The sequence below is a fragment of the Primulina eburnea genome, chromosome 2 (genome assembly GCF_022965805.1).
Source record: "Primulina eburnea isolate SZY01 chromosome 2, ASM2296580v1, whole genome shotgun sequence".
In the NCBI taxonomy this organism is placed as follows: Eukaryota; Viridiplantae; Streptophyta; class Magnoliopsida; order Lamiales; family Gesneriaceae; genus Primulina; species Primulina eburnea.
Window position 1 is genome coordinate 25,143,108 of NC_133102.1, and position 7,269 is coordinate 25,150,376.

Sequence of the window (7,269 nt, forward strand, 5' to 3'; positions counted from 1 at the left end):
GCTGAATTTGCAAACCTGAGGCAAGGGCAATTGAACATTGAAGAGTACGTTACTAAATTTTCTTCTTTGCTTCGCTTTGCAACTCACGTTTCAGGCAATGATGAGGCCATGGCAGATCAGTTTATAAACGGCTTAAATCCTGACGTCTTTACATTGGTCAATACTGGGAGACCCAATAATTTCGCTGAAGCATTGAATCGTGCCAAAGGAGCTGAAGCAGGATTGCTTAGGCAACGGAGTGTTCCGTATGTGGCTCCGAGTCCAAGACCGCCATTACCTCCAGTACAACCTCCTCCTCGATTCGAAAGTGGTGGTAGCAGCAGCGGACGCAAAGATCAGTTGAAAGCAAAGGGTAAACAGTTTAAGAGGGCAGGGAGCAGTTCTTCGAGCTCCAGCGGGTCAAAACAGAGAGGTTTTGGCCAAAGTCTAGAGGTGGCAAGTGGATATTGCAGTACTTGTGGAGGTAAGCATGCCACAGAACAATGTCAAGGTGTAGTGGGCAGGTGTAACGTATGCAAACAACGGGGGCATTATGCCAAGGTCTGTCCTCAGAGGAGTGGTGCATCGAGATTTCAGGCTGCAGGATCGTCTGCCACCGTGACTCAACTTGAGAGGAAAGCTTCATCTGTTCACTCATTTCAGCCGCCACCAGCACAGACCCAGCCTCGAGCCAGAGGTGGCCAGCCAGGGAGTCAGCCTCAGAGACAACAGGCTCAGGTGTTTGCCTTGACTGAAGAGCAAGCACAGGATGCCCCAGATGATGTCATTGCAGGTAACTGTTCTCTTTGCGGTTATCCTGCTTATATATTGATAGATACGGGTGCATCGCATACATTCATATCAGAACGATTTGCATTATTGCATTCTCTGCCTGTTGAATCATTACTAGATGTCGTGTCTATTACTTCTCCGTTAGGAAGTGGTTTGATATCGGTAACTACGGTTAAACATTGCATTCTACAGTTTGAGGGGCATGAGATTAACCTAGATTGTATAGTATTGGGTCTAGCTGATTTTGATTGTATAGTCGGTATCGACATGCTAACAAAGTACAGAGCCACTGTAGATTGTTTCCATAAGATTGTCAGATTCAGACCCGAGATGACAGACGAGTGGAAATTCTACGGGAAGGGTTCCAGATCTCGGATTCCCTTGATTTCCGCTCTTACTATGAACAGATTGTTGCAGAAAGGAGCGGATGGTTTCTTTATTTATGCTGTAGACATGCAGAAAACGAGCCCGACATTGGCAGATATACCAGTAGTGCGGGAATTTCCAGATATTTTTCCAGATGAGATCCCAGGATTACCTCCGGTTCGTGAGGTAGACTTCAGTATTGATCTTACACCAGGTACCGTCCCTATTTCAAGAGCTCCGTATAGGATGGCACCCATCGAACTAAAAGAATTGAAAGCACAATTGGAAGATCTTCTAGCCAAGGGATATATCAGACCTAGTGTATCTCCTTGGGGCGCTCCGGTGCTATTTGTGTGAAAGAAAGATGGATCGATGCGGTTGTGTATCGATTACCGGCAGTTGAATAAGGCAACGATCAAGAATAAATATCCTTTGCCTAGGATTGATGATTTATTTGATCAGTTGCAGGGATCCTCTGTGTATTCGAAAATTGATTTACGTTCCGGGTATCATCAGCTCAGAGTTCGAGATGTAGATATACCGAAGACAGCATTTCGAACCAGGTATGGACATTACGAATTTATTGTCATGCCTTTTGGTTTAACCAATGCTCCTGCGGTATTTATGGGCTTGATGAACCAAGTGTTTCAGAGATATTTGGATGAATTTGTCATTGTTTTCATCGATGATATTTTGGTGTATTCGAAGAACAGAAATGAGCATGCAGAACATCTCAGGATTGTGTTGCAGACACTGAGAAATGAGAGATTGTATGCTACATTGTCAAAGTGTGAGTTTTGGTTGAATCGAGTTGTCTTTTTGGGACACATTATATCTGGAGATGGTATTTCTGTAGATCCGAGTAAAGTTGAAGCTGTGATCAGTTGGTCAAGACCGACTTCTGTACCAGAAATACGCAGTTTCATGGGCTTAGCCGGATACTACAGAAGATTTATCAAAGATTTCTCCAGTATTGCAAAGCCAATAACTCAATTGACGCAAAAGAATGCACCGTTTGTTTGGTCAGAGGAGTGCGAGTCTAGCTTTCTAGAGTTGAAGAAAAGGCTGACCAGTGCTCCAGTATTGACGATACCCTCAGGTACGGGTGATTTCGTTGTATATTGTGATGCTTCTCATAGAGGTTTGGGATGTGTTCTTATGCAGCGAGGCCATGTGATCGCATACGCCTCGAGACAATTGAAGCCACACGTGATCCGATACCCCATTCATGATCTGGAATTGGCGGCTATCGTATTTGCATTAAAGATTTGGCGTCATTATCTCTACGGCGAGAAATTTGAAATCTTTTCCGATCACAAGAGCTTAAAGTACCTATTTTCTCAATCAGAATTGAATATGAGGCAGCGTAGATGGCTAGATCTTCTGAAAGACTTTGATTGCGAAATCAAATATTATCCAGGGAAGTCAAATGCAGCAGCAGATGCCTTGAGTCGAAAGGTATGTGCCTTGTCCTTATCGACGATAGGTGTTACAAAGTTAGTTGAAAGTTGCTGTCTCTCTGGATTAGCATTTGATACAGATAAGAGGCCACTACGGCTTGCTGCTATTCAAGTTGAGCCGGACTTGATCATGAGGATCAAAGAAGCACAAAGAACCGATCAGAATGTACAAAGATCAATCCAAATGGTCCGATCAGGGCATGTATCATAATATCAGGTACGTGATCATGTACTATACGTGAATAACCGTATAGTTGTGCCAGATGTTGCAGCTTTGAGACAGCAGATTCTGACAGAGCCACATTGTAGTCGGTTCAGCATTCATCCGGGTGGCAGGAAGATGTACAATGACTTGAAGACACAGTTCTGGTGGAAACAAATGAAGTCAGACATTGCCGAATTTGTGTCTAAGTGTTTGAACTGCCAACAGGTGAAAGCTGAGAGGAAGAAGCCTGGTGGATTACTTCAAAGTTTAGCCATTCCAGAAGGGAAATGGGATCACATTTCCATGGATTTTGTTACGAAGTTACCACGATCATCCAAAGGCTGTGATACGATTTGGGTCATTATTGACAGACTGACCAAATCTGCATGTTTCATTCCATACAGGATGATGTATAGACAAGATCAGATGGCGGAGATTTATATTCGAGAGGTAGTCAGATTACATGGAGTGCCGAAGTCTATCGTATCAGATCGTGATCCACGATTCACTTCTCACTTCTGGCACAGTTTACAACAGGCCTTAGGTACGACATTACACCTGAGTACTGCTTACCATCCTCAGACAGACGGACAGTCAGAACGGACTATCCAAACATTAGAGGATATGTTGAGAGCCGTCGTGCTAGATTTTGGCATTGGTTGGCAAGAGTCCCTACCTCTTTGCGAATTCTCTTACAATAATAGTTATCAGACGAGTATCGAGATGGCACCGTTTGAAGCTTTGTATGGCAAGAAGTGAAGATCTCCGCTATACTGGGATGACGTTTCAGAGGTACCAGAACTTGGGCCAGATATGATTCGTGACATGACAGAGAAGGTGAAACTCATTCAGAAGAGGATGAAGACAGCACAAGATCGACAAGCAAAGTATGCCAATATCAGACGTAGACCGTTAGTATTTGAGGCGGGAGATAGAGTATTCTTAAAGATTTCGCCATTCAGAGGCGTTGTTCGATTTGGCAAACGCGGGAAATTATCTCCTCGATACATTGGTCCTTACGAGATTCTTGAGAAGATTGGCGATCGAGCTTATCGACTTGCACTTCCTCCTTCTCTATCGGGGATACATGATGTCTTTCATGTATCAATGTTGCGAAGATATCTGCCAGATATGTCTCATGTCATTCAGCCTGACGAAGCTGAGCTTGATCAGACCTTGAGCTATGTCGAGCAACCTATCCAAATTCTTGATCGGAAAGAAAAGAAGCTCAGAACGAAGAATATTCCACTCGTGAAAGTTCAGTGGAGTCGTCATGGCATTGAGGAAGCGACATGGGAGACAGAAGCCGACATGCAACAAAAACACCCCGAGTTATTTCAATAATGTAAGTATTGATCTAACTTTGATGTTATTACTTTTGATGCTTACATTGATAAATGATGTGCGATTTCGAGGACGAAATCATTTCTTAGAGGGGGAGAAATGTAAGGCTCGAAGATTTAGTTATCTTAATCAGACAAATTTGTTATGAATTAAGATGATTATAGATGTATTTTATTGGATTTAAAAAGAAGGCAAAATGTACAAAAGAGATGAGAAAGGTCGAAGCTCCAGCGCACCTGCGCGAAGATATGCGCGCACATGCGCGTAAATTCCAGTAGCTTCGGCGCACGTGCGCGAGATAATGCGCGCATATGCGCGATCCTTCCAGCAGCTATGGCGCACATGCGCGAGTTTAGCCGCGCATATGCGCGGTCGGTCCAGAAACATTGGCGCATATGCGCGAGAGTAGTGGCGCACATGCGCGGCGCATTCAGAAGCAGTGGCGCATATGCGCGAGTTGAGTGGCGCATATGCGCGAGGTGTTGAATTTCCGAGACAGTAGGTCTCGCGCACATGCGCGAGTAATGCCGCGCATATGCGCGAGACGTGTGCTTCAAAGGGTGAGCCATGTGTATCAAATCATGCAAAGTATATATAGCATTGTCTCGATTCTTTCTTCATTTTCTCAGTAGGATTCGATATTTTCAGAGAGAAAGGCTTCCAAAGTTTCTCCTTCACTTATAATGGTGATTTTGCAAGATTTAGCAATCCAAACTTTGATCCGACTTCGGTTTTGAACTCCTCTCTTCATTATCTACAAAGTGATGTAAGTTGTATTCGATTCCAGCATGTTTTGATATATATATGTTGGGAGAATTACGGTTTAAGCTTTAGAATGTGTTCTTGTAGTTATTGATACCGTAGAAATACAATCGGAGCGAGGAACGGATATCGTATGTTATTATTATGATTTTTCAGCATGTATAGAATGAAGTATATGCAGATTTTGAGATCTTGACTTGGATATTGTGATGATTATGAATTGAGGATATAGTTTTGGGTTGATTATGTTGTATGGAATGACCGGTATCGAGAAATACGCCGTTATGTCGTCGATGGTGTTGAAATGCACTAGTGAATTGATAGTATAGGTGTTGATTTGGATTAGTAATTGATAAATTGTGTATCAACATTCCATTTCAGATTCATCTTACCTCATTTCGACATCGAGACCTCGACATCGTTAAAGGTTTAGCAAAGAAAGGTATAAGTCATGTTTTGTTTGGGGAGATGTAACTCAAATAAGATATTATTTGAGTTTCCCAACCAAAATCACATACGAGTATTATTAGATATATTGTAACATGTTTATGAATTGTGTATAGCATTATATTCAATCTTTTAACATGTTTATGCTTTGATTTCAGAATTGTATTCAAGCATGTATGATTAGTATGATATTCAGATATGAATATGATTATGCTTTGTTTACATATTGATATTCATTGCATCTAAGATAGGAGAGTCCTTGACAGGCATTGTCAAACAGCTAGACGTTTCGGTGTATCTCAGCGTAGGAGTAGGTATTAATCTTATTGTCGCTGTTGATACAGCTCAGACCGAAGTCTAGGAATGAGACGTTCATTACCCCGATTGGAGGGTAGGTAGTGACGTCTTATTCACACCGGGATCCCTAGAGTTCTAGTCGAGTCGAGTCCAGACATGGTTTGATTCGCATTGCATTGCATGTGCATATGATGTCATTCATGACAGCATGTTTCATGTTTAATTGATTATATGCATGTATACATGTTTATACTGGGATTTGTTCTCACCGGTTTTCCGGCTGTTGTTATGTCTGTATGTGTGCATAACAACAGGTGGGGCAGGATCTGGGTCACGCAGAGGATGAGAGATGGACATAGCGTGGTGATCTCGGGCATAGCAGAAGAACTAGTAGTTGTACTTTTGGCATGTACTGTATTTAATTACTAGTTGTCGAATATGGTTTGGAACCAGACATATTTGTATTTTATGTTTGTATATTATGTTGTTGAATAACATAGAGATTTCTTATGGTAGATTTCATTTGAGTTAATGTTAAAAGCAAAAAATTTGACCCACTTTTATAGTAATGATCCATTTAATCCCAAGAATAAGAATTAGAGCCCGGGTCCCCACAAATTTATGGGCTAAACTTGGCACAAAATTGTTGTTTTCTACTACTTGTCATTCTCAAACAGATGGACAAACTGAAGTTGTCAATAGAACTTTGGGAACACCTTTGCGTGCTATTCTTAAAAAGACTTGGATTGACATTTCTATGGACTTTAGTTTAGGGTTGCCTAGGTCTAAGAAGGGTAGGGATTCTATTTTGGAAGACTATATGGGCTAAACTTGGCACAATATTGTTGTTTTATACTACTTGTCATCCTCAAACGGATGGACAAACTGAAGTTGTCAATAGAACTTTGGGAACACTTTTGCGTGCTATTCGTATGAAGAACTTGGATTGACATTTCTATGGACTTTATTTTGGGGTTGCCTAGGACTAAGAAGGGGAGAGATTCTATTTTTGTTGTTGTGGATAGATTCTCTAAGATGGCACATTTTATAGCTTTTCATAAAACCGATGATGCTTCAAACATTGTGGATTTGTTCTTTAGAGAAGTCAATAGGTTGCATGGCTTGCCTAGGACTATTGTTTCTGGTCGCGATGTTAAATTCTTGAGTTACTTTTGGAAGACTTTATGGGCTAAACTTGGCACAATATTGTTGTTTTCTACTACTTGTCATCCACAAACGGATGGACAAACTAAAGTTGTCAATAGAACTTTTGGAACACTTTTGCGTGATATTTTTAAAAAGAAATTGGATTGACATTTCTATGGACTTTATTTTTGGGTTGTCTAGTGTAATAGCCGAGCCCAGTGTACGGTATGATTTAAGTTTCGTTTTTTATTTAGGTTATGTGATTAGATGTTAGAGTTGTGTTTTGGGCCATAGTATTATTGGTTATTATTGTTTTGAGGTATTAGATGTTGTTGGTTGTTCGTTTCAGAGTTTCGGATCGATTTTAGTTGCGTTGAGTTTGTTCATTGCCGTAGCAAGAGTGCACCCACGCTCTTAGAGGAGTGCCCCCGCGGTGTACTGTTCATCATTTTGGATTTGGAAGGCCGTGGC